The sequence below is a fragment of the Falco punctatus genome, assembly GCF_963210335.1.
Source record: "Falco punctatus genome assembly, contig: scaffold_31, whole genome shotgun sequence".
Classification (NCBI taxonomy): Eukaryota; Metazoa; Chordata; class Aves; order Falconiformes; family Falconidae; genus Falco; species Falco punctatus.
The window spans coordinates 1,400,454-1,424,952 of NW_027660132.1; positions in this window are offsets into that span (position 1 = coordinate 1,400,454).

The following is a 24,499-nucleotide window of genomic DNA, read 5'->3' on the forward strand; positions in this document are numbered from 1 at the left end:
AGTCTTAGGGTTAAGTCTTCATCTTAAGTCTTAGGGTTAAGTCTTAGAGTACAATCTTGAGGATAAGTCTTATGGTTAAGTCTCAGGGTTAAGTCTTAATGTTAAGTCTTAAGGTTGAGCCTTAAGGTTAAGTCTTAGGGTTAAGCCTTAGAGTTATGTCTTGGGGCTAAGTCTTAGGGCTAAGTCTCAGGATTAAGTATCAAGGTTAAAGCTCAAGGATAAGTCTCAGGGCTACGTTTTAGGGTTAAGTCTTCAGGTTAAATCTTAGGTTTAGGTCTCAGTTTTCAGTTTTAGGGATAAGTCTTATGGATAAATTTCACGACTAAGTCTCAGGGTTGAGTCTTAAGGTTAAAACTTAACCTGAAGTCTTAGGGTTAAGTCTTATGGTTAAATCTTAATGTTAAATCGTAATTTTAAGTCTTAGCGTTCAGTCTAAAGTTTAAATCACAAGTTGAAGTCTTAGGGTTAACTCTTTAGAGTTACGTCTTGGGGATAAGTCTTAGGGTTAAGTCTTAACGTTTCAGTCCTAAGGTTAACTCTTAGGGTTAAATCTGTAAGGTCAACACTTAAGGTTAACTCTTAGGGTTAAGTTTAGGGTTAAGCCTTAAGGTTACATCTTCAAGTTAAATATTAAGGTTAAGTCTTAGGGCTATTTCTTAAGTTTAAGTCTGAGGGTTATATCTGAGCGTTAATTATTAAGTTGAAGTCTTAGAGTTCATTCTCAGGGTTAAGTCTTCAAGTTACTTCTTAAGGTTGAGGCTTAGGGTTAAGTTTGAAGGTTAAGTCCGAATGTTACATCTTAAAGTTAAGTCTTAGGGTTAAATCTCAGTGTTAAGTCTCAAGCTTAGGTCTCAGGGTAGAAGTCGTAAGGTTGTGTCTTAATGTTCAGTCTTATTGTTAAGTCTTAAAAGTTATATTTTAGGGTTCAGTCTTAGGGTTAAATTTTAAGGTTAAGTCTTCGGGTTAAGTCTTAAGGTGAAGTCTTATGGCTTGAGTCTTAGGGTTAAGTCTAAAGTTTAATTCATAACTTGAAGTCTTAGACTTAAGTCTTGGGGCTAAGTCTTAGGGTTAAGTCTTAAATCTTAGGTTTAAGTCTCAGTGTTGAGTCTTAGGGATAAGTCTTTGAATTAAGTCTTCAAGTTTTGTCTTAAGGTTTAACCTTAAGTTTAAATCATAGGGTTAAGTCTTAGGGTTAAGTATTGAGTGTAAATCTTAAGGTTACGCTTTAAGGTTAAGTCTTAATGGTACATCTTCAAGTGAAGTCTTAGCATTAAGACTTAGGGTTAAATCCCAGGGTTAAATTTCAAGGTAAAGTCTCAAGGTTAAGTCTCAGGGTTACGTGGTCAAGTTGTGTCTTAGGATTCAGTCTTAGGGTTAAGTTTTGAAGTTAAACTTGAGGTTAAGTCTTAGGGTTAAGTCTCAGGATTATGTCTTAGGGATAAGTCTTAAGTTTAAACCTTAAGCTTAAGTCTTAGGGTTAAGCCTTAAGGTTAAGTGTCAGGGTTAATTCCTAAAGGTTAAGTCTTAAGTTTACATCTCATAGATTGAGTCTTAGGGTTAATTAAGTCTTAAGTTTACATCTCATAGATTGAGTCTTAGGGTTAAGTCTTCATCTTAAGTCTTAGGGTTAAGTCTTAGAGTACAATCTTGAGGATAAGTCTTATGGTTAAGTCTCAGGGTTAAGTCTTAATGTTAAGTCTTAAGGTTGAGCCTTAAGGTTAAGTCTTAGGGTTAAGCCTTAGAGTTATGTCTTGGGGATAAGTCTTAGGGCTAAGTCTCAGGATTAAGTATCAAGGTTAAAGCTCAAGGATAAGTCTCAGGGCTACGTTTTAGGGTTAAGTCTTCAGGTTAAATCTTAGGTTTAAGTCTCAGTTTTCAGTTTTAGGGATAAGTCTTATGGATAAATTTCACGACTAAGTCTCAGGGTTGAGTCTTAAGGTTAAAACTTAACCTGAAGTCTTAGGGTTAAGCCTTATGGTTAAATCTTAATGTTAAATCGTAATTTTAAGTCTTAGCCTTCAGTCTAAAGTTTAAATCACAAGTTGAAGTCTTAGGGTTAACTCTTTAGAGTTAAGTCTTGGGGATAAGTCTTAGGGTTAAGTCTTAACGTTTCAGTCCTAAGGTTAACTCTTAGGGTTAAATCTGTAAGGTCAACACTTAAGGTTAACTCTTAGGGTTAAGTTTAGGGTTAAGCCTTAAGGTTACATCTTCAAGTTAAATATTAAGGTTAAGTCTTAGGGTTATTTCTTAAGTTTAAGCCTGAGGGTTATATCTGAGCGTTAATTATTAAGTTGAAGTCTTAGAGTTCATTCTCAGGGTTAAGTCTTCAAGTTACTTCTTAAGGTTGAGGCTTAGGGTTAAGTTTGAAGGTTAAGTCCGAATGTTACATCTTAAAGTTAAGTCTTAGGGTTAAATCTCAGTGTTAAGTCTCAAGCTTAGGTCTCAGGGTAGAAGTCGTAAGGTTGTGTCTTAATGTTCAGTCTTATTGTTAAGTCTTAAAAGTTATATTTTAGGGTTCAGTCTTAGGGTTAAATTTTAAGGTTAAGTCTTCGGGTTAAGTCTTAAGGTGAAGTCTTATGGCTTGAGTCTTAGGGTTAAGTCTAAAGTTTAATTCATAACTTGAAGTCTTAGACTTAAGTCTTGGGGCGAAGTCTTAGGGTTAAGTCTTAAATCTTAGGTTTAAGTCTCAGTGTTGAGTCTTAGGGATAAGTCTTTGAATTAAGTCTTCAAGTTTTGTCTTAAGGTTTAACCTTAAGTTTAAATCATAGGGTTAAGTCTTAGGGTTAAGTATTGAGTGTAAATCTTAAGGTTACACTTTAAGGTTAAGTCTTAATGGTACATCTTCAAGTGAAGTCTTAGCATTAAGACTTAGGGTTAAATCCCAGGGTTAAATTTCAAGGTAAAGTCTCAAGGTTAAGTCTCAGGGTTACGTGGTAAGGTTGTGTCTTAGGATTCAGTCTTAGGGTTAAGTTTTGAAGTTAAACTTGAGGTTAAGTCTTAGGGTTAAGTCTCAGGATTATGTCTTAGGGATAAGTCTTAAGTTTAAACCTTAAGCTTAAGTCTTAGGGTTAAGCCTTAAGGTTAAGTGTCAGGGTTAATTCCTAAAGGTTAAGTCTTAAGTTTACATCTCATAGATTGAGTCTTAGGGTTAATTAAGTCTTAAGTTTACATCTCATAGATTGAGTCTTAGGGTTAAGTCTTCATCTTAAGTCTTAGGGTTAAGTCTTAGAGTACAATCTTGAGGATAAGTCTTATGGTTAAGTCTCAGGGTTAAGTCTTAATGTTAAGTCTTAAGGTTGAGCCTTAAGGTTAAGTCTTAGGGTTAAGCCTTAGAGTTATGTCTTGGGGATAAGTCTTAGGGCTAAGTCTCAGGATTAAGTATCAAGGTTAAAGCTCAAGGATAAGTCTCAGGGCTACGTTTTAGGGTTAAGTCTTCAGGTTAAATCTTAGGTTTAAGTCTCAGTTTTCAGTTTTAGGGATAAGTCTTATGGATAAATTTCACGACTAAGTCTCAGGGTTGAGTCTTAAGGTTAAAACTTAACCTGAAGTCTTAGGGTTAAGCCTTATGGTTAAATCTTAATGTTAAATCGTAATTTTAAGTCTTAGCGTTCAGTCTAAAGTTTAAATCACAAGTTGAAGTCTTAGGGTTAACTCTTTAGAGTTACGTCTTGGGGATAAGTCTTAGGGTTAAGTCTTAACGTTTCAGTCCTAAGGTTAACTCTTAGGGTTAAATCTGTAAGGTCAACACTTAAGGTTAACTCTTAGGGTTAAGTTTAGGGTTAAGCCTTAAGGTTACATCTTCAAGTTAAATATTAAGGTTAAGTCTTAGGGTTATTTCTTAAGTTTAAGCCTGAGGGTTATATCTGAGCGTTAATTATTAAGTTGAAGTCTTAGAGTTCATTCTCAGGGTTAAGTCTTCAAGTTACTTCTTAAGGTTGAGGCTTAGGGTTAAGTTTGAAGGTTAAGTCCGAATGTTACATCTTAAAGTTAAGTCTTAGGGTTAAATCTCAGTGTTAAGTCTCAAGCTTAGGTCTCAGGGTAGAAGTCGTAAGGCTGTGTCTTAATGTTCAGTCTTATTGTTAAGTCTTAAAAGTTATATTTTAGGGTTCAGTCTTAGGGTTAAATTTTAAGGTTAAGTCTTCGGGTTAAGTCTTAGGGTTAAGTCTTAAGGTGAAGTCTTATGGCTTGAGTCTTAGGGTTAAGTCTAAAGTTTAATTCATAACTTGAAGTCTTAGACTTAAGTCTTGGGGCTAAGTCTTAGGGTTAAGTCTTAAATCTTAGGTTTACGTCTCAGTGTTGAGTCTTAGGGATAAGTCTTTGAATTAAGTCTTCAAGTTTTGTCTTAAGGTTTAACCTTAAGTTTAAATCATAGGGTTAAGTCTTAGGGTTAAGTATTGCGTGTAAATCTTAAGGTTACGCTTTAAGATTAAGTCTTAATGGTACATCTTCAAGTGAAGTCTTAGCATTAAGACTTAGGGTTAAATCCCAGGGTTAAATTTCAAGGTAAAGTCTCAAGGTTAAGTCTCAGGGTTACGTGGTCAAGTTGTGTCTTAGGATTCAGTCTTAGGGTTAAGTTTTGAAGTTAAACTTGAGGTTAAGTCTTAGGGTTAAGTCTCAGGATTATGTCTTAGGGATAAGTCTTAAGTTTAAACCTTAAGCTTAAGTCTTAGGGTTAAGCCTTAAGGTTAAGTGTCAGGGTTAATTCCTAAAGGTTAAGTCTTAAGTTTACATCTCATAGATTGAGTCTTAGGGTTAATTAAGTCTTAAGTTTACATCTCATAGATTGAGTCTTAGGGTTAAGTCTTCATCTTAAGTCTTAGGGTTAAGTCTTAGAGTACAATCTTGAGGATAAGTCTTATGGTTAAGTCTCAGGGTTAAGTCTTAATGTTAAGTCTTAAGGTTGAGCCTTAAGGTTAAGTCTTAGGGTTAAGCCTTAGAGTTATGTCTTGGGGCTAAGTCTTAGGGCTAAGTCTCAGGATTAAGTATCAAGGTTAAAGCTCAAGGATAAGTCTCAGGGCTACGTTTTAGGGTTAAGTCTTCAGGTTAAATCTTAGGTTTAAGTCTCAGTTTTCAGTTTTAGGGATAAGTCTTATGGATAAATTTCACGACTAAGTCTCAGGGTTGAGTCTTAAGGTTAAAACTTAACCTGAAGTCTTAGGGTTAAGCCTTATGGTTAAATCTTAATGTTAAATCGTAATTTTAAGTCTTAGCCTTCAGTCTAAAGTTTAAATCACAAGTTGAAGTCTTAGGGTTAACTCTTTAGAGTTAAGTCTTGGGGATAAGTCTTAGGGTTAAGTCTTAACGTTTCAGTCCTAAGGTTAACTCTTAGGGTTAAATCTGTAAGGTCAACACTTAAGGTTAACTCTTAGGGTTAAGTTTAGGGTTAAGCCTTAAGGTTACATCTTCAAGTTAAATATTAAGGTTAAGTCTTAGGGTTATTTCTTAAGTTTAAGCCTGAGGGTTATATCTGAGCGTTAATTATTAAGTTGAAGTCTTAGAGTTCATTCTCAGGGTTAAGTCTTCAAGTTACTTCTTAAGGTTGAGGCTTAGGGTTAAGTTTGAAGGTTAAGTCCGAATGTTACATCTTAAAGTTAAGTCTTAGGGTTAAATCTCAGTGTTAAGTCTCAAGCTTAGGTCTCAGGGTAGAAGTCGTAAGGCTGTGTCTTAATGTTCAGTCTTATTGTTAAGTCTTAAAAGTTATATTTTAGGGTTCAGTCTTAGGGTTAAATTTTAAGGTTAAGTCTTCAGGTTAAGTCTTAAGGTGAAGTCTTATGGCTTGAGTCTTAGGGTTAAGTCTAAAGTTTAATTCATAAGTTGAAGTCTTAGACTTAAGTCTTGGGGCGAAGTCTTAGGGTTAAGTCTTAAATCTTAGGTTTACGTCTCAGTGTTGAGTCTTAGGGATAAGTCTTTGAATTAAGTCTTCAAGTTTTGTCTTAAGGTTTAACCTTAAGTTTAAATCATAGGGTTAAGTCTTAGGGTTAAGTATTGAGTGTAAATCTTAAGGTTACGCTTTAAGGTTAAGTCTTAATGGTACATCTTAAAGTTAAGTCTTAGCATTAAGACTTAGGGTTAAATCCCAGGGTTAAATTTCAAGGTAAAGTCTCAAGGTTAAGTCTCAGGGTTACGTGGTCAAGTTGTGTCTTAGGATTCAGTCTTAGGGTTAAGTTTTGAAGTTAAACTTGAGGTTAAGTCTTAGGGTTAAGTCTCAGGATTATGTCTTAGGGATAAGTCTTAAGTTTAAACCTTAAGCTTAAGTCTTAGGGTTAAGCCTTAAGGTTAAGTGTCAGGGTTAATTCCTAAAGGTTAAGTCTTAAGTTTACATCTCATAGATTGAGTCTTAGGGTTAATTAAGTCTTAAGTTTACATCTCATAGATTGAGTCTTAGGGTTAAGTCTTCATCTTAAGTCTTAGGGTTAAGTCTTAGAGTACAATCTTGAGGATAAGTCTTATGGTTAAGTCTCAGGGTTAAGTCTTAATGTTAAGTCTTAAGGTTGAGCCTTAAGGTTAAGTCTTAGGGTTAAGCCTTAGAGTTATGTCTTGGGGATAAGTCTTAGGGCTAAGTCTCAGGATTAAGTATCAAGGTTAAAGCTCAAGGATAAGTCTCAGGGCTACGTTTTAGGGTTAAGTCTTCAGGTTAAATCTTAGGTTTAAGTCTCAGTTTTCAGTTTTAGGGATAAGTCTTATGGATAAATTTCACGACTAAGTCTCAGGGTTGAGTCTTAAGGTTAAAACTTAACCTGAAGTCTTAGGGTTAAGTCTTATGGTTAAATCTTAATGTTAAATCGTAATTTTAAGTCTTAGCGTTCAGTCTAAAGTTTAAATCACAAGTTGAAGTCTTAGGGTTAACTCTTTAGAGTTAAGTCTTGGGGATAAGTCTTAGGGTTAAGTCTTAACGTTTCAGTCCTAAGGTTAACTCTTAGGGTTAAATCTGTAAGGTCAACACTTAAGGTTAACTCTTAGGGTTAAGTTTAGGGTTAAGCCTTAAGGTTACATCTTCAAGTTAAATATTAAGGTTAAGTCTTAGGGTTATTTCTTAAGTTTAAGCCTGAGGGTTATATCTGAGCGTTAATTATTAAGTTGAAGTCTTAGAGTTCATTCTCAGGGTTAAGTCTTCAAGTTACTTCTTAAGGTTGAGGCTTAGGGTTAAGTTTGAAGGTTAAGTCCGAATGTTACATCTTAAAGTTAAGTCTTAGGGTTAAATCTCAGTGTTAAGTCTCAAGCTTAGGTCTCAGGGTAGAAGTCGTAAGGTTGTGTCTTAATGTTCAGTCTTATTGTTAAGTCTTAAAAGTTATATTTTAGGGTTCAGTCTTAGGGTTAAATTTTAAGGTTAAGTCTTCAGGTTAAGTCTTAAGGTGAAGTCTTATGGCTTGAGTCTTAGGGTTAAGTCTAAAGTTTAATTCATAACTTGAAGTCTTAGACTTAAGTCTTGGGGCTAAGTCTTAGGGTTAAGTCTTAAATCTTAGGTTTACGTCTCAGTGTTGAGTCTTAGGGATAAGTCTTTGAATTAAGTCTTCAAGTTTTGTCTTAAGGTTTAACCTTAAGTTTAAATCATAGGGTTAAGTCTTAGGGTTAAGTATTGAGTGTAAATCTTAAGGTTACGCTTTAAGGTTAAGTCTTAATGGTACATCTTAAAGTTAAGTCTTAGCATTAAGACTTAGGGTTAAATCCCAGGGTTAAATTTCAAGGTAAAGTCTCAAGGTTAAGTCTCAGGGTTACGTGGTCAAGTTGTGTCTTAGGATTCAGTCTTAGGGTTAAGTTTTGAAGTTAAACTTGAGGTTAAGTCTTAGGGTTAAGTCTCAGGATTATGTCTTAGGGATAAGTCTTAAGTTTAAACCTTAAGCTTAAGTCTTAGGGTTAAGCCTTAAGGTTAAGTGTCAGGGTTAATTCCTAAAGGTTAAGTCTTAAGTTTACATCTCATAGATTGAGTCTTAGGGTTAATTAAGTCTTAAGTTTACATCTCATAGATTGAGTCTTAGGGTTAAGTCTTCATCTTAAGTCTTAGGGTTAAGTCTTAGAGTACAATCTTGAGGATAAGTCTTATGGTTAAGTCTCAGGGTTAAGTCTTAATGTTAAGTCTTAAGGTTGAGCCTTAAGGTTAAGTCTTAGGGTTAAGCCTTAGAGTTATGTCTTGGGGATAAGTCTTAGGGCTAAGTCTCAGGATTAAGTATCAAGGTTAAAGCTCAAGGATAAGTCTCAGGGCTACGTTTTAGGGTTAAGTCTTCAGGTTAAATCTTAGGTTTAAGTCTCAGTTTTCAGTTTTAGGGATAAGTCTTATGGATAAATTTCACGACTAAGTCTCAGGGTTGAGTCTTAAGGTTAAAACTTAACCTGAAGTCTTAGGGTTAAGTCTTATGGTTAAATCTTAATGTTAAATCGTAATTTTAAGTCTTAGCGTTCAGTCTAAAGTTTAAATCACAAGTTGAAGTCTTAGGGTTAACTCTTTAGAGTTAAGTCTTGGGGATAAGTCTTAGGGTTAAGTCTTAACGTTTCAGTCCTAAGGTTAACTCTTAGGGTTAAATCTGTAAGGTCAACACTTAAGGTTAACTCTTAGGGTTAAGTTTAGGGTTAAGCCTTAAGGTTACATCTTCAAGTTAAATATTAAGGTTAAGTCTTAGGGTTATTTCTTAAGTTTAAGCCTGAGGGTTATATCTGAGCGTTAATTATTAAGTTGAAGTCTTAGAGTTCATTCTCAGGGTTAAGTCTTCAAGTTACTTCTTAAGGTTGAGGCTTAGGGTTAAGTTTGAAGGTTAAGTCCGAATGTTACATCTTAAAGTTAAGTCTTAGGGTTAAATCTCAGTGTTAAGTCTCAAGCTTAGGTCTCAGGGTAGAAGTCGTAAGGTTGTGTCTTAATGTTCAGTCTTATTGTTAAGTCTTAAAAGTTATATTTTAGGGTTCAGTCTTAGGGTTAAATTTTAAGGTTAAGTCTTCGGGTTAAGTCTTAAGGTGAAGTCTTATGGCTTGAGTCTTAGGGTTAAGTCTAAAGTTTAATTCATAACTTGAAGTCTTAGACTTAAGTCTTGGGGCTAAGTCTTAGGGTTAAGTCTTAAATCTTAGGTTTACGTCTCAGTGTTGAGTCTTAGGGATAAGTCTTTGAATTAAGTCTTCAAGTTTTGTCTTAAGGTTTAACCTTAAGTTTAAATCATAGGGTTAAGTCTTAGGGTTAAGTATTGAGTGTAAATCTTAAGGTTACGCTTTAAGGTTAAGTCTTAATGGTACATCTTCAAGTGAAGTCTTAGCATTAAGACTTAGGGTTAAATCCCAGGGTTAAATTTCAAGGTAAAGTCTCAAGGTTAAGTCTCAGGGTTACGTGGTCAAGTTGTGTCTTAGGATTCAGTCTTAGGGTTAAGTTTTGAAGTTAAACTTGAGGTTAAGTCTTAGGGTTAAGTCTCAGGATTATGTCTTAGGGATAAGTCTTAAGTTTAAACCTTAAGCTTAAGTCTTAGGGTTAAGCCTTAAGGTTAAGTGTCAGGGTTAATTCCTAAAGGTTAAGTCTTAAGTTTACATCTCATAGATTGAGTCTTAGGGTTAATTAAGTCTTAAGTTTACATCTCATAGATTGAGTCTTAGGGTTAAGTCTTCATCTTAAGTCTTAGGGTTAAGTCTTAGAGTACAATCTTGAGGATAAGTCTTATGGTTAAGTCTCAGGGTTAAGTCTTAATGTTAAGTCTTAAGGTTGAGCCTTAAGGTTAAGTCTTAGGGTTAAGCCTTAGAGTTATGTCTTGGGGATAAGTCTTAGGGCTAAGTCTCAGGATTAAGTATCAAGGTTAAAGCTCAAGGATAAGTCTCAGGGCTACGTTTTAGGGTTAAGTCTTCAGGTTAAATCTTAGGTTTAAGTCTCAGTTTTCAGTTTTAGGGATAAGTCTTATGGATAAATTTCACGACTAAGTCTCAGGGTTGAGTCTTAAGGTTAAAACTTAACCTGAAGTCTTAGGGTTAAGCCTTATAGTTAAATCTTAATGTTAAATCGTAATTTTAAGTCTTAGCGTTCAGTCTAAAGTTTAAATCACAAGTTGAAGTCTTAGGGTTAACTCTTTAGAGTTAAGTCTTGGGGATAAGTCTTAGGGTTAAGTCTTAACGTTTCAGTCCTAAGGTTAACTCTTAGTGTTAAATCTGTAAGGTCAACACTTAAGGTTAACTCTTAGGGTTAAGTTTAGGGTTAAGCCTTAAGGTTACATCTTCAAGTTAAATATTAAGGTTAAGTCTTAGGGTTATTTCTTAAGTTTAAGCCTGAGGGTTATATCTGAGCGTTAATTATTAAGTTGAAGTCTTAGAGTTCATTCTCAGGGTTAAGTCTTCAAGTTACTTCTTAAGGTTGAGGCTTAGGGTTAAGTTTTAAGGTTAAGTCCGAATGTTACATCTTAAAGTTAAGTCTTAGGGTTAAATCTCAGTGTTAAGTCTCAAGCTTAGGTCTCAGGGTAGAAGTCGTAAGGCTGTGTCTTAATGTTCAGTCTTATTGTTAAGTCTTAAAAGTTATATTTTAGGGTTCAGTCTTAGGGTTAAATTTTAAGGTTAAGTCTTCGGGTTAAGTCTTAGGGTTAAGTCTTAAGGTGAAGTCTTATGGCTTGAGTCTTAGGGTTAAGTCTAAAGTTTAATTCATAACTTGAAGTCTTAGACTTAAGTCTTGGGGCTAAGTCTTAGGGTTAAGTCTTAAATCTTAGGTTTACGTCTCAGTGTTGAGTCTTAGGGATAAGTCTTTGAATTAAGTCTTCAAGTTTTGTCTTAAGGTTTAACCTTAAGTTTAAATCATAGGGTTAAGTCTTAGGGTTAAGTATTGCGTGTAAATCTTAAGGTTACACTTTAAGGTTAAGTCTTAATGGTACATCTTCAAGTGAAGTCTTAGCATTAAGACTTAGGGTTAAATCCCAGGGTTAAATTTCAAGGTAAAGTCTCAAGGTTAAGTCTCAGGGTTACGTGGTCAAGTTGTGTCTTAGGATTCAGTCTTAGGGTTAAGTTTTGAAGTTAAACTTGAGGTTAAGTCTTAGGGTTAAGTCTCAGGATTATGTCTTAGGGATAAGTCTTAAGTTTAAACCTTAAGCTTAAGTCTTAGGGTTAAGCCTTAAGGTTAAGTGTCAGGGTTAATTCCTAAAGGTTAAGTCTTAAGTTTACATCTCATAGATTGAGTCTTAGGGTTAATTAAGTCTTAAGTTTACATCTCATAGATTGAGTCTTAGGGTTAAGTCTTCATCTTAAGTCTTAGGGTTAAGTCTTAGAGTACAATCTTGAGGATAAGTCTTATGGTTAAGTCTCAGGGTTAAGTCTTAATGTTAAGTCTTAAGGTTGAGCCTTAAGGTTAAGTCTTAGGGTTAAGCCTTAGAGTTATGTCTTGGGGATAAGTCTTAGGGCTAAGTCTCAGGATTAAGTATCAAGGTTAAAGCTCAAGGATAAGTCTCAGGGCTACGTTTTAGGGTTAAGTCTTCAGGTTAAATCTTAGGTTTAAGTCTCAGTTTTCAGTTTTAGGGATAAGTCTTATGGATAAATTTCACGACTAAGTCTCAGGGTTGAGTCTTAAGGTTAAAACTTAACCTGAAGTCTTAGGGTTAAGCCTTATAGTTAAATCTTAATGTTAAATCGTAATTTTAAGTCTTAGCGTTCAGTCTAAAGTTTAAATCACAAGTTGAAGTCTTAGGGTTAACTCTTTAGAGTTAAGTCTTGGGGATAAGTCTTAGGGTTAAGTCTTAACGTTTCAGTCCTAAGGTTAACTCTTAGGGTTAAATCTGTAAGGTCAACACTTAAGGTTAACTCTTAGGGTTAAGTTTAGGGTTAAGCCTTAAGGTTACATCTTCAAGTTAAATATTAAGGTTAAGTCTTAGGGTTATTTCTTAAGTTTAAGCCTGAGGGTTATATCTGAGCGTTAATTATTAAGTTGAAGTCTTAGAGTTCATTCTCAGGGTTAAGTCTTCAAGTTACTTCTTAAGGTTGAGGCTTAGGGTTAAGTTTTAAGGTTAAGTCCGAATGTTACATCTTAAAGTTAAGTCTTAGGGTTAAATCTCAGTGTTAAGTCTCAAGCTTAGGTCTCAGGGTAGAAGTCGTAAGGCTGTGTCTTAATGTTCAGTCTTATTGTTAAGTCTTAAAAGTTATATTTTAGGGTTCAGTCTTAGGGTTAAATTTTAAGGTTAAGTCTTCGGGTTAAGTCTTAGGGTTAAGTCTTAAGGTGAAGTCTTATGGCTTGAGTCTTAGGGTTAAGTCTAAAGTTTAATTCATAACTTGAAGTCTTAGACTTAAGTCTTGGGGCTAAGTCTTAGGGTTAAGTCTTAAATCTTAGGTTTACGTCTCAGTGTTGAGTCTTAGGGATAAGTCTTTGAATTAAGTCTTCAAGTTTTGTCTTAAGGTTTAACCTTAAGTTTAAATCATAGGGTTAAGTCTTAGGGTTAAGTATTGCGTGTAAATCTTAAGGTTACACTTTAAGGTTAAGTCTTAATGGTACATCTTCAAGTGAAGTCTTAGCATTAAGACTTAGGGTTAAATCCCAGGGTTAAATTTCAAGGTAAAGTCTCAAGGTTAAGTCTCAGGGTTACGTGGTCAAGTTGTGTCTTAGGATTCAGTCTTAGGGTTAAGTTTTGAAGTTAAACTTGAGGTTAAGTCTTAGGGTTAAGTCTCAGGATTATGTCTTAGGGATAAGTCTTAAGTTTAAACCTTAAGCTTAAGTCTTAGGGTTAAGCCTTAAGGTTAAGTGTCAGGGTTAATTCCTAAAGGTTAAGTCTTAAGTTTACATCTCATAGATTGAGTCTTAGGGTTAATTAAGTCTTAAGTTTACATCTCATAGATTGAGTCTTAGGGTTAAGTCTTCATCTTAAGTCTTAGGGTTAAGTCTTAGAGTACAATCTTGAGGATAAGTCTTATGGTTAAGTCTCAGGGTTAAGTCTTAATGTTAAGTCTTAAGGTTGAGCCTTAAGGTTAAGTCTTAGGGTTAAGCCTTAGAGTTATGTCTTGGGGATAAGTCTTAGGGCTAAGTCTCAGGATTAAGTATCAAGGTTAAAGCTCAAGGATAAGTCTCAGGGCTACGTTTTAGGGTTAAGTCTTCAGGTTAAATCTTAGGTTTAAGTCTCAGTTTTCAGTTTTAGGGATAAGTCTTATGGATAAATTTCACGACTAAGTCTCAGGGTTGAGTCTTAAGGTTAAAACTTAACCTGAAGTCTTAGGGTTAAGTCTTATGGTTAAATCTTAATGTTAAATCGTAATTTTAAGTCTTAGCGTTCAGTCTAAAGTTTAAATCACAAGTTGAAGTCTTAGGGTTAACTCTTTAGAGTTAAGTCTTGGGGATAAGTCTTAGGGTTAAGTCTTAACGTTTCAGTCCTAAGGTTAACTCTTAGGGTTAAATCTGTAAGGTCAACACTTAAGGTTAACTCTTAGGGTTAAGTTTAGGGTTAAGCCTTAAGGTTACATCTTCAAGTTAAATATTAAGGTTAAGTCTTAGGGTTATTTCTTAAGTTTAAGCCTGAGGGTTATATCTGAGCGTTAATTATTAAGTTGAAGTCTTAGAGTTCATTCTCAGGGTTAAGTCTTCAAGTTACTTCTTAAGGTTGAGGCTTAGGGTTAAGTTTTAAGGTTAAGTCCGAATGTTACATCTTAAAGTTAAGTCTTAGGGTTAAATCTCAGTGTTAAGTCTCAAGCTTAGGTCTCAGGGTAGAAGTCGTAAGGCTGTGTCTTAATGTTCAGTCTTATTGTTAAGTCTTAAAAGTTATATTTTAGGGTTCAGTCTTAGGGTTAAATTTTAAGGTTAAGTCTTCGGGTTAAGTCTTAGGGTTAAGTCTTAAGGTGAAGTCTTATGGCTTGAGTCTTAGGGTTAAGTCTAAAGTTTAATTCATAAGTTGAAGTCTTAGACTTAAGTCTTGGGGCTAAGTCTTAGGGTTAAGTCTTAAATCTTAGGTTTACGTCTCAGTGTTGAGTCTTAGGGATAAGTCTTTGAATTAAGTCTTCAAGTTTTGTCTTAAGGTTTAACCTTAAGTTTAAATCATAGGGTTAAGTCTTAGGGTTAAGTATTGAGTGTAAATCTTAAGGTTACGCTTTAAGGTTAAGTCTTAATGGTACATCTTCAAGTGAAGTCTTAGCATTAAGACTTAGGGTTAAATCCCAGGGTTAAATTTCAAGGTAAAGTCTCAAGGTTAAGTCTCAGGGTTACGTGGTCAAGTTGTGTCTTAGGATTCAGTCTTAGGGTTAAGTTTTGAAGTTAAACTTGAGGTTAAGTCTTAGGGTTAAGTCTCAGGATTATGTCTTAGGGATAAGTCTTAAGTTTAAACCTTAAGCTTAAGTCTTAGGGTTAAGCCTTAAGGTTAAGTGTCAGGGTTAATTCCTAAAGGTTAAGTCTTAAGTTTACATCTCATAGATTGAGTCTTAGGGTTAATTAAGTCTTAAGTTTACATCTCATAGATTGAGTCTTAGGGTTAAGTCTTCATCTTAAGTCTTAGGGTTAAGTCTTAGAGTACAATCTTGAGGATAAGTCTTATGGTTAAGTCTCAGGGTTAAGTCTTAATGTTAAGTCTTAAGGTTGAGCCTTAAGGTTAAGTCTTAGGGTTAAGCCTTAGAGTTATGTCTTGGGGATAAGTCTTAGGGCTAAGTCTCAGGATTAAGTATCAAGGTTAAAGCTCAAGGATAAGTCTCAGGGCTACGTTTTAGGGTTAAGTCTTCAGGTTAAATCTTAGGTTTAAGTCTCAGTTTTCAGTTTTAGGGATAAGTCTTATGGATAAATTTCACGACTAAGTCTCAGGGTTGAGTCTTAAGGTTAAAACTTAACCTGAAGTCTTAGGGTTAAGCCTTATAGTTAAATCTTAATGTTAAATCGTAATTTTAAGTCTTAGCGTTCAGTCTAAAGTTTAAATCACAAGTTGAAGTCTTAGGGTTAACTCTTTAGAGTTAAGTCTTGGGGATAAGTCTTAGGGTTAAGTCTTAACGTTTCAGTCCTAAGGTTAACTCTTAGGGTTAAATCTGTAAGGTCAACACTTAAGGTTAACTCTTAGGGTTAAGTTTAGGGTTAAGCCTTAAGGTTACATCTTCAAGTTAAATATTAAGGTTAAGTCTTAGGGTTATTTCTTAAGTTTAAGCCTGAGGGTTATATCTGAGCGTTAATTATTAAGTTGAAGTCTTAGAGTTCATTCTCAGGGTTAAGTCTTCAAGTTACTTCTTAAGGTTGAGGCTTAGGGTTAAGTTTTAAGGTTAAGTCCGAATGTTACATCTTAAAGTTAAGTCTTAGGGTTAAATCTCAGTGTTAAGTCTCAAGCTTAGGTCTCAGGGTAGAAGTCGTAAGGCTGTGTCTTAATGTTCAGTCTTATTGTTAAGTCTTAAAAGTTATATTTTAGGGTTCAGTCTTAGGGTTAAATTTTAAGGTTAAGTCTTCGGGTTAAGTCTTAGGGTTAAGTCTTAAGGTGAAGTCTTATGGCTTGAGTCTTAGGGTTAAGTCTAAAGTTTAATTCATAACTTGAAGTCTTAGACTTAAGTCTTGGGGCTAAGTCTTAGGGTTAAGTCTTAAATCTTAGGTTTACGTCTCAGTGTTGAGTCTTAGGGATAAGTCTTTGAATTAAGTCTTCAAGTTTTGTCTTAAGGTTTAACCTTAAGTTTAAATCATAGGGTTAAGTCTTAGGGTTAAGTATTGCGTGTAAATCTTAAGGTTACACTTTAAGGTTAAGTCTTAATGGTACATCTTCAAGTGAAGTCTTAGCATTAAGACTTAGGGTTAAATCCCAGGGTTAAATTTCAAGGTAAAGTCTCAAGGTTAAGTCTCAGGGTTACGTGGTCAAGTTGTGTCTTAGGATTCAGTCTTAGGGTTAAGTTTTGAAGTTAAACTTGAGGTTAAGTCTTAGGGTTAAGTCTCAGGATTATGTCTTAGGGATAAGTCTTAAGTTTAAACCTTAAGCTTAAGTCTTAGGGTTAAGCCTTAAGGTTAAGTGTCAGGGTTAATTCCTAAAGGTTAAGTCTTAAGTTTACATCTCATAGATTGAGTCTTAGGGTTAATTAAGTCTTAAGTTTACATCTCATAGATTGAGTCTTAGGGTTAAGTCTTCATCTTAAGTCTTAGGGTTAAGTCTTAGAGTACAATCTTGAGGATAAGTCTTATGGTTAAGTCTCAGGGTTAAGTCTTAATGTTAAGTCTTAAGGTTGAGCCTTAAGGTTAAGTCTTAGGGTTAAGCCTTAGAGTTATGTCTTGGGGATAAGTCTTAGGGCTAAGTCTCAGGATTAAGTATCAAGGTTAAAGCTCAAGGATAAGTCTCAGGGCTACGTTTTAGGGTTAAGTCTTCAGGTTAAATCTTAGGTTTAAGTCTCAGTTTTCAGTTTTAGGGATAAGTCTTATGGATAAATTTCACGACTAAGTCTCAGGGTTGAGTCTTAAGGTTAAAACTTAACCTGAAGTCTTAGGGTTAAGTCTTATGGTTAAATCTTAATGTTAAATCGTAATTTTAAGTCTTAGCGTTCAGTCTAAAGTTTAAATCACAAGTTGAAGTCTTAGGGTTAACTCTTTAGAGTTAAGTCTTGGGGATAAGTCTTAGGGTTAAGTCTTAACGTTTCAGTCCTAAGGTTAACTCTTAGGGTTAAATCTGTAAGGTCAACACTTAAGGTTAACTCTTAGGGTTAAGTTTAGGGTTAAGCCTTAAGGTTACATCTTCAAGTTAAATATTAAGGTTAAGTCTTAGGGTTATTTCTTAAGTTTAAGCCTGAGGGTTATATCTGAGCGTTAATTATTAAGTTGAAGTCTTAGAGTTCATTCTCAGGGTTAAGTCTTCAAGTTACTTCTTAAGGTTGAGGCTTAGGGTTAAGTTTTAAGGTTAAGTCCGAATGTTACATCTTAAAGTTAAGTCTTAGGGTTAAATCTCAGTGTTAAGTCTCAAGCTTAGGTCTCAGGGTAGAAGTCGTAAGGCTGTGTCTTAATGTTCAGTCTTATTGTTAAGTCTTAAAAGTTATATTTTAGGGTTCAGTCTTAGGGTTAAATTTTAAGGTTAAGTCTTCGGGTTAAGTCTTAGGGTTAAGTCTTAAGGTGAAGTCTTATGGCTTGAGTCTTAGGGTTAAGTCTAAAGTTTAATTCATAAGTTGAAGTCTTAGACTTAAGTCTTGGGGCTAAGTCTTAGGGTTAAGTCTTAAATCTTAGGTTTACGTCTCAGTGTTGAGTCTTAGGGATAAGTCTTTGAATTAAGTCTTCAAGTTTTGTCTTAAGGTTTAACCTTAAGTTTAAATCATAGGGTTAAGTCTTAGGGTTAAGTATTGAGTGTAAATCTTAAGGTTACGCTTTAAGGTTAAGTCTTAATGGTACATCTTCAAGTGAAGTCTTAGCATTAAGACTTAGGGTTAAATCCCAGGGTTAAATTTCAAGGTAAAGTCTCAAGGTTAAGTCTCAGGGTTACGTGGTCAAGTTGTGTCTTAGGATTCAGTCTTAGGGTTAAGTTTTGAAGTTAAACTTGAGGTTAAGTCTTAGGGTTAAGTCTCAGGATTATGTCTTAGGGATAAGTCTTAAGTTTAAACCTTAAGCTTAAGTCTTAGGGTTAAGCCTTAAGGTTAAGTGTCAGGGTTAATTCCTAAAGGTTAAGTCTTAAGTTTACATCTCATAGATTGAGTCTTAGGGTTAATTAAGTCTTAAGTTTACATCTCATAGATTGAGTCTTAGGGTTAAGTCTTCATCTTAAGTCTTAGGGTTAAGTCTTAGAGTACAATCTTGAGGATAAGTCTTATGGTTAAGTCTCAGGGTTAAGTCTTAATGTTAAGTCTTAAGGTTGAGCCTTAAGGTTAAGTCTTAGGGTTAAGCCTTAGAGTTATGTCTTGGGGATAAGTCTTAGGGCTAAGTCTCAGGATTAAGTATCAAGGTTAAAGCTCAAGGATAAGTCTCAGGGCTACGTTTTAGGGTTAAGTCTTCAGGTTAAATCTTAGGTTTAAGTCTCAGTTTTCAGTTTTAGGGATAAGTCTTATGGATAAATTTCACGACTAAGTCTCAGGGTTGAGTCTTAAGGTTAAAACTTAACCTGAAGTCTTAGGGTTAAGCCTTATGGTTAAATCTTAATGTTAAATCGTAATTTTAAGTCTTAGCGTTCAGTCTAAAGTTTAAATCACAAGTTGAAGTCTTAGGGTTAACTCTTTAGAGTTAAGTCTTGGGGATAAGTCTTAGGGTTAAGTCTTAACGTTTCAGTCCTAAGGTTAACTCTTAGGGTTAAATCTGTAAGGTCAACACTTAAGGTTAACTCTTAGGGTTAAGTTTAGGGTTAAGCCTTAAGGTTACATCTTCAAGTTAAATATTAAGGTTAAGTCTTAGGGCTATTTCTTAAGTTTAAGCCTGAGGGTTATATCTGAGCGTTAATTATTAAGTTGAAGTCTTAGAGTTCATTCTCAGGGTTAAGTCTTCAAGTTACTTCTTAAGGTTGAGGCTTAGGGTTAAGTTTGAAGGTTAAGTCCGAATGTTACATCTTAAAGTTAAGTCTTAGGGTTAAATCTCAGTGTTAAGTCTCAAGCTTAGGTCTCAGGGTAGAAGTCGTAAGGCTGTGTCTTAATGTTCAGTCTTATTGTTAAGTCTTAAAAGTTATATTTTAGGGTTCAGTCTTAGGGTTAAATTTTAAGGTTAAGTCTTCGGGTTAAGTCTTAGGGTTAAGTCTTAAGGTGAAGTCTTATGGCTTGAGTCTTAGGGTTAAGTCTAAAGTTTAATTCATAACTTGAAGTCTTAGACTTAAGTCTTGGGGCTAAGTCTTAGGGTTAAGTCTTAAATCTTAGGTTTACGTCTCAGTGTTGAGTCTTAGGGATAAGTCTTTGAATTAAGTCTTCAAGTTTTGTCTTAAGGTTTAACCTTAAGTTTAAATCATAGGGTTAAGTCTTAGGGTTAAGTATTGCGTGTAAATCTTAAGGTTACACTTTAAGGTTAAGTCTTAATGGTACATCTTCAAGTGAAGTCTTAGCATTAAGACTTAGGGTTAAATCCCAGGGTTAAATTTCAAGGTAAAGTCTCAAGGTTAAGTCTCAGGGTTACGTGGTCAAGTTGTGTCTTAGGATTCAGTCTTAGGGTTAAGTTTTGAAGTTAAACTTGAGGTTAAGTCTTAGGGTTAAGTCTCAGGATTATGTCTTAGGGATAAGTCTTAAGTTTAAACCTTAAGCTTAAGTCTTAGGGTTAAGCCTTAAGGTTAAGTTTCAGGGTTAATTCCTAAAGGTTAAGTCTTAAGTTTACATCTCATAGATTGAGTCTTAGGGTTAATTAAGTCTTAAGTTTACATCTCATAGATTGAGTCTTAGGGTTAAGTCTTCATCTTAAGTCTTAGGGTTAAGTCTTAGAGTACAATCTTGAGGATAAGTCTTATGGTTAAGTCTCAGGGTTAAGTCTTAATGTTAAGTCTTAAGGTTGAGCCTTAAGGTTAAGTCTTAGGGTTAAGCCTTAGAGTTATGTCTTGGGGATAAGTCTTAGGGCTAAGTCTCAGGATTAAGTATCAAGGTTAAAGCTCAAGGATAAGTCTCAGGGCTACGTTTTAGGGTTAAGTCTTCAGGTTAAATCTTAGGTTTAAGTCTCAGTTTTCAGTTTTAGGGATAAGTCTTATGGATAAATTTCACGACTAAGTCTCAGGGTTGAGTCTTAAGGTTAAAACTTAACCTGAAGTCTTAGGGTTAAGTCTTATGGTTAAATCTTAATGTTAAATCGTAATTTTAAGTCTTAGCGTTCAGTCTAAAGTTTAAATCACAAGTTGAAGTCTTAGGGTTAACTCTTTAGAGTTACGTCTTGGGGATAAGTCTTAGGGTTAAGTCTTAACGTTTCAGTCCTAAGGTTAACTCTTAGGGTTAAATCTGTAAGGTCAACACTTAAGGTTAACTCTTAGGGTTAAGTTTAGGGTTAAGCCTTAAGGTTACATCTTCAAGTTAAATATTAAGGTTAAGTCTTAGGGCTATTTCTTAAGTTTAAGTCTGAGGGTTATATCTGAGCGTTAATTATTAAGTTGAAGTCTTAGAGTTCATTCTCAGGGTTAAGTCTTCAAGTTACTTCTTAAGGTTGAGGCTTAGGGTTAAGTTTGAAGGTTAAGTCCGAATGTTACATCTTAAAGTTAAGTCTTAGGGTTAAATCTCAGTGTTAAGTCTCAAGCTTAGGTCTCAGGGTAGAAGTCGTAAGGCTGTGTCTTAATGTTCAGTCTTATTGTTAAGTCTTAAAAGTTATATTTTAGGGTTCAGTCTTAGGGTTAAATTTTAAGGTTAAGTCTTCGGGTTAAGTCTTAGGGTTAAGTCTTAAGGTGAAGTCTTATGGCTTGAGTCTTAGGGTTAAGTCTAAAGTTTAATTCATAACTTGAAGTCTTAGACTTAAGTCTTGGGGCTAAGTCTTAGGGTTAAGTCTTAAATCTTAGGTTTACGCCTCAGTGTTGAGTCTTAGGGATAAGTCTTTGAATTAAGTCTTCAAGTTTTGTCTTAAGGTTTAACCTTAAGTTTAAGTCATAGGGTTAAGTCTTAGGGTTAAGTATTGAGTGTAAATCTTAAGGTTACACTTTAAGGTTAAGTCTTAATGGTACATCTTCAAGTGAAGTCTTAGCATTAAGACTTAGGGTTAAATCCCAGGGTTAAATTTCAAGGTAAAGTCTCAAGGTTAAGTCTCAGGGTTACGTGGTCAAGTTGTGTCTTAGGATTCAGTCTTAGGGTTAAGTTTTGAAGTTAAACTTGAGGTTAAGTCTTAGGGTTAAGTCTCAGGATTATGTCTTAGGGATAAGTCTTAAGTTTAAACCTTAAGCTTAAGTCTTAGGGTTAAGCCTTAAGGTTAAGTGTCAGGGTTAATTCCTAAAGGTTAAGTCTTAAGTTTACATCTCATAGATTGAGTCTTAGGGTTAATTAAGTCTTAAGTTTACATCTCATAGATTGAGTCTTAGGGTTAAGTCTTCATCTTAAGTCTTAGAGTACAATCTTGAGGATAAGTCTTATGGTTAAGTCTCAGGGTTAAGTCTTAATGTTAAGTCTTAAGGTTGAGCCTTAAGGTTAAGTCTTAGGGTTAAGCCTTAGAGTTATGTCTTGGGGATAAGTCTTAGGGCTAAGTCTCAGGATTAAGTATCAAGGTTAAAGCTCAAGGATAAGTCTCAGGGCTACGTTTTAGGGTTAAGTCTTCAGGTTAAATCTTAGGTTTAAGTCTCAGTTTTCAGTTTTAGGGATAAGTCTTATGGATAAATTTCACGACTAAGTCTCAGGGTTGAGTCTTAAGGTTAAAACTTAACCTGAAGTCTTAGGGTTAAGTCTTATGGTTAAATCTTAATGTTAAATCGTAATTTTAAGTCTTAGCGTTCAGTCTAAAGTTTAAATCACAAGTTGAAGTCTTAGGGTTAACTCTTTAGAGTTAAGTCTTGGGGATAAGTCTTAGGGTTAAGTCTTAACGTTTCAGTCCTAAGGTTAACTCTTAGGGTTAAATCTGTAAGGTCAACACTTAAGGTTAACTCTTAGGGTTAAGTTTAGGGTTAAGCCTTAAGGTTACATCTTCAAGTTAAATATTAAGGTTAAGTCTTAGGGTTATTTCTTAAGTTTAAGCCTGAGGGTTATATCTGAGCGTTAATTATTAAGTTGAAGTCTTAGAGTTCATTCTCAGGGTTAAGTCTTCAAGTTACTTCTTAAGGTTGAGGCTTAGGGTTAAGTTTGAAGGTTAAGTCCGAATGTTACATCTTAAAGTTAAGTCTTAGGGTTAAATCTCAGTGTTAAGTCTCAAGCTTAGGTCTCAGGGTAGAAGTCGTAAGGCTGTGTCTTAATGTTCAGTCTTATTGTTAAGTCTTAAAAGTTATATTTTAGGGTTCAGTCTTAGGGTTAAATTTTAAGGTTAAGTCTTCGGGTTAAGTCTTAGGGTTAAGTCTTAAGGTGAAGTCTTATGGCTTGAGTCTTAGGGTTAAGTCTAAAGTTTAATTCATAACTTGAAGTCTTAGACTTAAGTCTTGGGGCTAAGTCTTAGGGTTAAGTCTTAAATCTTAGGTTTACGTCTCAGTGTTGAGTCTTAGGGATAAGTCTTTGAATTAAGTCTTCAAGTTTTGTCTTAAGGTTTAACCTTAAGTTTAAATCATAGGGTTAAGTCTTAGGGTTAAGTATTGCGTGTAAATCTTAAGGTTACACTTTAAGGTTAAGTCTTAATGGTACATCTTCAAGTGAAGTCTTAGCATTAAGACTTAGGGTTAAATCCCAGGGTTAAATTTCAAGGTAAAGTCTCAAGGTTAAGTCTCAGGGTTACGTGGTCAAGTTGTGTCTTAGGATTCAGTCTTAGGGTTAAGTTTTGAAGTTAAACTTGAGGTTAAGTCTTAGGGTTAAGTCTCAGGATTATGTCTTAGGGATAAGTCTTAAGTTTAAACCTTAAGCTTAAGTCTTAGGGTTAAGCCTTAAGGTTAAGTTTCAGGGTTAATTCCTAAAGGTTAAGTCTTAAGTTTACATCTCATAGATTGAGTCTTAGGGTTAATTAAGTCTTAAGTTTACATCTCATAGATTGAGTCTTAGGGTTAAGTCTTCATCTTAAGTCTTAGGGTTAAGTCTTAGAGTACAATCTTGAGGATAAGTCTTATGGTTAAGTCTCAGGGTTAAGTCTTAATGTTAAGTCTTAAGGTTGAGCCTTAAGGTTAAGTCTTAGGGTTAAGCCTTAGAGTTATGTCTTGGGGATAAGTCTTAGGGCTAAGTCTCAGGATTAAGTATCAAGGTTAAAGCTCAAGGATAAGTCTCAGGGCTACGTTTTAGGGTTAAGTCTTCAGGTTAAATCTTAGGTTTAAGTCTCAGTTTTCAGTTTTAGGGATAAGTCTTATGGATAAATTTCACGACTAAGTCTCAGGGTTGAGTCTTAAGGTTAAAACTTAACCTGAAGTCTTAGGGTTAAGTCTTATGGTTAAATCTTAATGTTAAATCGTAATTTTAAGTCTTAGCGTTCAGTCTAAAGTTTAAATCACAAGTTGAAGTCTTAGGGTTAACTCTTTAGAGTTAAGTCTTGGGGATAAGTCTTAGGGTTAAGTCTTAACGTTTCAGTCCTAAGGTTAACTCTTAGGGTTAAATCTGTAAGGTCAACACTTAAGGTTAACTCTTAGGGTTAAGTTTAGGGTTAAGCCTTAAGGTTACATCTTCAAGTTAAATATTAAGGTTAAGTCTTAGGGCTATTTCTTAAGTTTAAGTCTGAGGGTTATATCTGAGCGTTAATTATTAAGTTGAAGTCTTAGAGTTCATTCTCAGGGTTAAGTCTTCAAGTTACTTCTTAAGGTTGAGGCTTAGGGTTAAGTTTTAAGGTTAAGTCCGAATGTTACATCTTAAAGTTAAGTCTTAGGGTTAAATCTCAGTGTTAAGTCTCAAGCTTAGGTCTCAGGGTAGAAGTCGTAAGGCTGTGTCTTAATGTTCAGTCTTATTGTTAAGTCTTAAAAGTTATATTTTAGGGTTCAGTCTTAGGGTTAAATTTTAAGGTTAAGTCTTCGGGTTAAGTCTTAGGGTTAAGTCTTAAGGTGAAGTCTTATGGCTTGAGTCTTAGGGTTAAGTCTAAAGTTTAATTCATAACTTGAAGTCTTAGACTTAAGTCTTGGGGCTAAGTCTTAGGGTTAAGTCTTAAATCTTAGGTTTACGCCTCAGTGTTGAGTCTTAGGGATAAGTCTTTGAATTAAGTCTTCAAGTTTTGTCTTAAGGTTTAACCTTAAGTTTAAGTCATAGGGTTAAGTCTTAGGGTTAAGTATTGAGTGTAAATCTTAAGGTTACACTTTAAGGTTAAGTCTTAATGGTACATCTTCAAGTGAAGTCTTAGCATTAAGACTTAGGGTTAAATCCCAGGGTTAAATTTCAAGGTAAAGTCTCAAGGTTAAGTCTCAGGGTTACGTGGTCAAGTTGTGTCTTAGGATTCAGTCTTAGGGTTAAGTTTTGAAGTTAAACTTGAGGTTAAGTCTTAGGGTTAAGTCTCAGGATTATGTCTTAGGGATAAGTCTTAAGTTTAAACCTTAAGCTTAAGTCTTAGGGTTAAGCCTTAAGGTTAAGTGTCAGGGTTAATTCCTAAAGGTTAAGTCTTAAGTTTACATCTCATAGATTGAGTCTTAGGGTTAATTAAGTCTTAAGTTTACATCTCATAGATTGAGTCTTAGGGTTAAGTCTTCATCTTAAGTCTTAGAGTACAATCTTGAGGATAAGTCTTATGGTTAAGTCTCAGGGTTAAGTCTTAATGTTAAGTCTTAAGGTTGAGCCTTAAGGTTAAGTCTTAGGGTTAAGCCTTAGAGTTATGTCTTGGGGATAAGTCTTAGGGCTAAGTCTCAGGATTAAGTATCAAGGTTAAAGCTCAAGGATAAGTCTCAGGGCTACGTTTTAGGGTTAAGTCTTCAGGTTAAATCTTAGGTTTAAGTCTCAGTTTTCAGTTTTAGGGATAAGTCTTATGGATAAATTTCACGACTAAGTCTCAGGGTTGAGTCTTAAGGTTAAAACTTAACCTGAAGTCTTAGGGTTAAGTCTTATGGTTAAATCTTAATGTTAAATCGTAATTTTAAGTCTTAGCGTTCAGTCTAAAGTTTAAATCACAAGTTGAAGTCTTAGGGTTAACTCTTTAGAGTTAAGTCTTGGGGATAAGTCTTAGGGTTAAGTCTTAACGTTTCAGTCCTAA